Source organism: Diplotaxodon limnothrissa, linkage group LG6 (genome assembly GCF_057381915.1).
Source record: "Diplotaxodon limnothrissa isolate DT_005_m linkage group LG6, D_limnothrissa_male_GT1.1, whole genome shotgun sequence".
NCBI classification, from domain to species: domain Eukaryota; kingdom Metazoa; phylum Chordata; class Actinopteri; order Cichliformes; family Cichlidae; genus Diplotaxodon; species Diplotaxodon limnothrissa.
In genome coordinates, this window is record NC_140601.1 from 18287432 (window position 1) to 18295196 (window position 7765).

A 7765-nucleotide genomic window follows, 5' to 3' on the forward strand; every position below is an offset into this window, starting at 1 on the left:
CTCACATTTTTAAATACTTTACATTTGTACTATATTTTTTGGAATCAACTGCAGTTCTCTTAAAATATATATAAAATTGGGTTAAAATAAGTTAAAAATATTACTTACTTGCTAATGCCTCATTATTTATCAGGTATTATCCGTTACGTAATGTTATACTATCGGAAGAATATTACTTTTTATGTTTGGACTAAACTTTCTAAGTAGCATTTTTCTTTCTTTTCCTTGTATAAGATTAAGAATGTGAGACTTTAAATTGTAGAGAAATAACTGTACAATGTATTATACTACTAAAAAACATTTTAAGCACTTGCAAAGTTGCACATTTAACAGTCCTACAAAAATATCATAATTGACTTGAAGTTCTGTTTGTACGTAACTGACAGCTGTAAGACGTACCTGTTTTTTGATCTCATTTTTGGTCTCCACCAACTATATAGGGAAACATCAGGCTCTTTAAGAACTATATGCACTACTATGTTCCCCTGTTAAGTGTGAACCATTAATGTTAACCATTATTTATATACCTACATGATATATAGTCGTGGAAAAGAAAGTACACCCTTATTCCACACAATAAAAAGTTTGCTGGTGTTTGCCAAGTTCTAAAATCCCATAAATACAGCCTCAGATAAACAACAACACATGTTACACCATGTCGTTATTTATTTAACAAAAACTAAGCCAAAACGCATAACCAGTGTGTGGAGGAATTTTGGCCCCTTTTTCTTTACAACATTGCTTCAGTCCATTGAGGTTTGTGGTCATTTGTTTATGCATAGCTCTCATAAGGTCCCACCACAGCATTTCAATCAAGTTGAGGTCTGGACTTTTAATTTTCTGAACCATTGCAACACCTTGATTCCTTTCTTTTCAACCATTCTGTTGTAAAGTTGGGATTAGTGTCCTGTTGCATGAGCCACTTTGGGCCAAGCATTAGTTTTTAGACAGATGAGCTCACATTTCTTTCTTAGTGCGCATGCGCCAACCAGCGTGCAGCCTGTTACAGTCGCTCCTGCTTTTCTCTTAGTTTAGCTTTTTTTTTCTTACGTATTCTTTTTTTTCCTGACTTGTATTTTCCTCCGTTTTCTATCTCTTACTCAATCATGTGGATTGAGAGAGTTTTTGTTCTTCTGGTGGCCGTGGAACTGTTACTTTTATCAAGGAACGGGACCGCGGCACATCTCCTACACGCACGGACTGTTTACTCCAGAGATCAGCTGATCGCCCTGATGCCGGCCGGTTCGCTGGCCAGGCCCGCAGAAGTACCAGCTGAAATTTGGAGGAAAACACATCGGGGATGCAGAGGTCAAGGACAGAAGAGAAGAAAAAAGGTGACGGTGAGACAGCGGAGGCTCGAAGCGAGGAGGAGGTTTAAACCGTGTCTGCCGTCTATCGTGATGGGTAATGTGCGATCGTTGGCAATTAAAATCGACGAGCTCTCAGCACTGGTACGGAGTCAGAGGGAATACCGAGAGTGTAGCCTGATGTGTTTCACCGAATCATGGATGCACCAGGACATTCCCGATGAGAATGCTTCCGTGGAAGGCTTCCACACTGTTCGGGCGGACAGGGACAGCATCGCTAGCGGTAAGCGTAAAGGAGGTGGGCTTGCTGTTTTAGTTAACAACCGGTGGTGTAACCCTGCCAACATAACAATCAAAGAAAGGATTTGTTGCCCGGACACTGAACTGTGTGCTGTTGGACTCAGGCCGTATTATTTACCCAGGGAATTCTCTCACGTCATCTTGGTGGCTGTTTATGTACCCCCCTCTGCTAACCCCACAGCTGCATGTGACACTATCCACTCTGCCATAGCTCGGCTACAGACTCAGCACCCGAGTGCCTTTATTGTGATCTCGGGTGACTTCAACCATGTATCACTGGACAATACACTACCAACATTCAAACAATATGTGGACTGTCCCACCAGGGGAGAGAAAACTTTAGACTTACTGTATGCTAACGTCAAGGATGCATACAGCTCCTCCTCCCTCCCCCCACTTGGTAGGTCAGATCATAACCTGATTCACCTCACCCCCCGCTATGTGCCAATTGTGAGGAGGGAACCTGTGACCACCAGGACTGTCAGGAGGTGGTCAGAGGAGGCCTTAGCAGAACTACAGGGCTGTTTCGAGGTGACCGACTGGGAAACACTCTGTGAGCCTCACGCCGAGGACATCAATGGGCTTACTGAGTGTATCACAGACTACATAACTTTCTGCACCGACTCCATTGTTCCAGCTCAGACTGTTCATTGTTACCCAAATAACAAGCCGTGGGTGACTAAGGACATCAAAGCCCTACTCAACAACAAGAAGAGGGCTTTCAGAGGGGGCAACAAAGAGGAGGTGAGGAAGATCCAGGTGTTACTAAAGGACAAGATCAGAGAGGCTAAGGACAATTACAGGAGGAAGCTGGAGTGGAAACTCCAGCAGAACAGCATGAGAGAGGTGTGGAGGGGCATGAAGACCATCACTGGATTCAGGCCAACCAACAGCAGGGGAGCTGAGGGAGGTGAGAATAGAGCCGACGAGTTGAATCTGTTTTTCAATAGATTCGACACCACAGTGTCTGCTCCCACCCCCACAACCTCACCTGTAGTCAGCCTGGAATCCAGAGCCACACCACTGTGCCAGCCTCTCTCTTCACATGTTGCCTCCTGTGAGATTCCTGACACCCCTCCCCCACCCATCACCTTCACTCAATACCAGGTTGAGATGCAAATGAGGAGACTTCACTCAGGCAAGTCTGCTGGACCAGACGGAGTGAGTCCCCTTGTCCTCAAGACCTGTGCCCCCCAGCTGTGTGGAGTCTTTCATAAACTGTTTATGCTGAGTCTGAGTCTGCAGAGGGTCCCGGTGATGTGGAAGACATCATGCCTCGTCCCTGTACCAAAGACGCCACGTCCCAGTGGCCCCCAGGATTACAGGCCCGTGGCATTGACCTCCCACATCATGAAGACCCTGGAAAGGCTCATCCTGGACCAGCTGCGACCCATAGTAAGACCACACCTGGATCCCCTTCAGTTCGCTTATCAGCCTCGTCTCGGAACTGAGGACGCCATCATCTACCTGCTCAATCGTGTCTACACCCATCTGGACCAGCCGGCGAGCACTGTGAGGGTCATGTTTTTTGACTTTTCCAGTGCTTTCAACACCATCAGGCCGACCCTCCTGGGTGATAAGTTAGCAGCGATGCAGGTGGATGCTTCTCTGGTGTCCTGGATTGTTGATTACCTGACAGGAAGACCACAATATGTACGTCTCCCACAGTGTGTGTCTGACAAGGTGATCAGCAACACAGGGGCACCACAGGGGACTGTCCTCTCCCCCTTCCTCTTCACCCTCTACACCACAGACTTCAGCCACTGCACAGAGACCTGCCATCTTCAGAAGTTTTCTGATGACTCTGCGGTGGTTGGATGCATCAGCAGGGATGATGAGACAGAGTACCGGGCTGTGGTCGACTCCTTTGTCACGTGGTGTGAGCAGAATCATCTGCAGCTCAACGTGGCAAAGACCAAGGAACTGATCGTGGACTTCAGGAAGACCAGGAAACACTTGACCCCTGTTTCAATTCAGGGGGTCAGTGTTGACATTGTGGAGGACTATAAATACCTTGGAGTACACATTGACAATAAACTGGACTGGGCTAAAAACACCACAGCACTTTACAGGAAGGGCCAGAGTCGTCTCTATTTTTTGAGGCGACTGAGGTCCTTCAACATCTGCCAGAAAATGCTGAGGATTTTCTATGAGTCTGTTGTGGCCAGTGCGATCCTCTATGCTGTTGCATGCTGGGGGAGCAGGCTGAGGGTCGCAGATGCCAACAGACTTAATAAACTAATCCGTAAGGCCAGCAATGTTGTGGGGATGGAGCTGGACTCCCTCAAGGTGGTGTCGGAGAGGCGGATGCTGTCCAAGATAAAGACAATGTTGGATAACACCTCCCACCCACTCCATGACATGCTGGTCAGTCACAGGAGCACGTTCAGTGAGAGACTGAGATTACCGAAAAGCACCACTGAACGACACAGGAAATCATTCCTGCCTGTGGCCATCTCCCTGTACAACGCATCCACTTAACACACTGTTTGCTGCTACAACTACACATGTTTCTTTTCCAACTATTTATTTATGAGTGACTTATGTATGTATGTATGTATATATATGTATATATTGTACTATTCTTAGTTAGTGTATTGTCTGTCTTGTCTTAATGTTGGTTTAAAATGGAGCACTGTAACAAAAAATAATTTCCCCCAGGGATCAATAAAGTATTCTGATTCTGATTCTGATTCTGATTTGACTCTAGAATATGTAGGCATAAAGACAAGTTCATGGTTGACTCAGTGACTGGAAGATACGCAAGTCTTTTGGCTGCAAAAAACCCCCAAATCATCACTCCTCCACCACTATGTTTGACAGTTGGTAGTAGGTGCTTTTAGTCATATGTTGTGTTTGATTTTCACCAAACATGGCACTGTGCATTTTGGCCAAACATCTCCACTATGGCATTTTCTTGTCCCTTGGACACTGTTCTCGAAGTCTTTTCATTTGTTCAGATGCAACTTAGCAAACCTAAGCCATGGTGCCAGGTTCTTTGTAAGGCAAGGCAAGGCAAGGCAAGTTTATTTGTATAGCACAATTCAACAACAAGGTGATTCAAAGTGCTTTACAGAGACATTAGAAACAAGAACAAATAAGGGGAGGGAGAAGAAGCGTGGCAATTCTTCAAAATAGGCCATACTTGTTCAGTCTTTTTCTGTTTAATGAATGTTAACATTTGACATGCTAACTGAGACCCGTAGAGTGTGAAATGTAGCTCTTGGGTTTTTTTTTTTGCAGTGGCTGTAAGCATGACACAGTTCTTTGACCTTTTTTCTGGGACTTCCACTCCTGGGAACATTGGCATCTGTCTTGAATGTTTTCCATTTGCTAATAATCTTTCTCTGCAGAATGAAGGAATTCAAATTGTTTGGAAATGACCTTATAAACCTTCTCAAGCTGATGGGTGCCAAAAGCCTCGAAATTACTGCTGATGTCTTCTCTCCTTGGCATTGTTTTAAAACAGTGTTTCATACCCTCCAGCCCAACAAAGTGCAAAAACTTCTGCCTTTACAGAGGTGATCACACTTGCTCATCAAGAGCATTTAATTAACAGCACCAAAGTACTACTTATCCTTTTAATTCCTATGAAAACAGTATTTGTTTTTACTGTAACTGTTTTTTCACAGTGTGTCATGTATTCATCTGAGGTTGTTTACATAATTTTTGAACCTGCTAAGGACTAGATGATGTACTGATACATAAAACCTTGAACTGAAAGAATAGTACTTTCTTTTTCACATTGCTATATAATCATAGAGGCTTTAAATAAATAATATTTCGTCTTTTGTAACTCGAATAAAGACATCCAGCTATGTTTTCTAATGTAAAATTGCAATGGAAATGTAATAGTGAAGTGTCTGCAAACAGAAGCTCCTCTTCCTCTCTGTTTTACTTGCAATTTGTTCTAGTAATTTATGGTATAAATTGGTGCATCCCACAAAAATGCACCCAGACGGTATGTGATCCTCAGACAGGACAGCGTTTCCTCCTTTAGCGGTCACATCTTGTCTGAAGGATCAGTCTGGCAAGCTCATCCATCCCAGACAGACAGGGAGAGAGGATTTCTCTCCTTTATGATGCTCCTGAGCCCAATGCTGAAAAAAGTTTTTCATTTGTATCCTGACTGATGTTGCTAGCAAATGTTGTTGACATCTTTGGCAGTCTGTTTTTCCACCTTGCTGTATTTTACCTTATGCTTTTCTGTTTTACAAGATTTTTCCCCTATTATTTTTTCTGTTAACTTGTACATTCGTTGACATTATTTTTGGTGTAGTGCTCTATCACTTGTTTTTTGTGCCTCTGCTGTATTCGCTCCTCGCCACTTTCTGTCTCGCTTCGTTCTGTCTCTGTTTCACTGCTGGTGTTTTTCAGAAAAATAACAAGGTCTGGGGCTGTGCGTGTGCATGTGTTTTGCACTGGCTGCATAGGCTGGATGCTCTGGCTGCACTGGGCTGGCTTCTTGTGTGGTCCCCCGGCAAACTTTATGATTTATTCAGCTAAAGGCAGAGGAGCACGACCCCCAGTGACCACAGAGAGAGAGCTGCACGTGGGTTTAATGATTTCACCACAAAAATGTCTGCTATGGCTGGGCCTGCATGGAGCTGTGTTAGGGGAGGGGGACTTGGCTGACCGGCCTGAGTCAATACAAATGCTTACCATTACACTTCTGTTTTCAGGGATTACGAGGAAAGGAGAAGACAGACAGAAATCTACATTCAACTGGTATGTTTCGAACTGTTGTCTTACAACAAATGATGGGTTATGTATGCGTGCTGTCGTTCTTTTATCACGCATTCTGCAAGCTTTCTCCATCCCAGCTTCCCCCCCCCCCCATGTCCTGTAGCCAGTGGGAGATTTCACAGGCATTATTGAAATGTGGACACTGAGGATGATGTAACCAAGCTTTCAGGAACAGAGAGAGGGGCAGAAATAATAGATGGGGGTGGGGGGTGGGGGGCAACGTTGGGGTAGGATGGTGGTTGGGGGGAGGTATTTGGCATATTTCTCTTTGCTGGTGTCCAGGTCTGCTGGCTCAAGACACTGACTGCTGAGGGCTTGGATCTGGATGCTACGCTTGGTGCTGCTTCTCTCTGTGTCTGTTTGGCTACAACTCCCCAGAACAAGATGATGTCATTCACAGGGATTTGTGAACATTCTTGATAAAGAGACAAAATCACGGGGGCGAGCCCAACGTTGCCAGAGTGTGAACAGGTCAAAGAACTATACCACTCCTCTTTATGGGTGGGTCGATTTTTATTGCTTATAAACTTCAAATATTATAAATGCGTGAAGCTGGAAAAATAATAATGAGAGCTGAATAAACTACAGTGATGTCTTAATACTATTCGGCTCCTTGAGTTTCATGTCTGTAATGAACACCTGAAGTCCTCAGTGCCCTCAACCATTTTTATGTTCATTAACACTTTTGCTTCTCCATCATATTATTATCCGCAAAAACACTTTGTGATCATTTTTTTTTATCTTCACAGTGTTTCAACTGGATTTCACCAAGGGGAACAAACCATGCACCACAGCTAAGCTGACTCTGATGTTTTCAATCACCAATAGGAGGAGCTCCATCACAAAAGCAATTGCAAGGATCAAACTTGACTGAAATCAGTCAAAATTCAAAGCCAAAAATCAAGGTTTTTGCTGTGAAAAAGATGTTTCTGATCTGGCACAGATCAGCATGAAGATACTGTGGAAAAGTGAGATCAACTGCTTTTTGACATGTGAGGCAAAAACAAGCCAAAAGCAGTTGTGTCAAACCTCTTGTCAAATGTAGTTCCAGTATTCAATTCCCTTTTAGTTTTTCTACCTAGACACTAATTTTTCCTGTCTCGTAGTAAGGAACGCAAAGGTAGCTTGCTCGCTTTTTGGAAAGGTGAGCAATACAATCAAAACCAATTAGCTAAAAGAGGCTAAAAAGGTGAATGACACAAAACATCTGGTGAAAATACCTGTGTTTCTGAAAACACCTATTAGTGCAGTTTTTCAGTTCAATTCACTGAATTTATAGAGCATCAAATAACAGCAGCCTGAAGTCTAAAAATTTAAGGGGGTTCAGACAGCGTACCGTAAAAAAATTCACAGAAACTTGTTCAGTTAGCCCTCAGCAACTCAGCAACCTTCTGATGATCTTCTGGCAACCT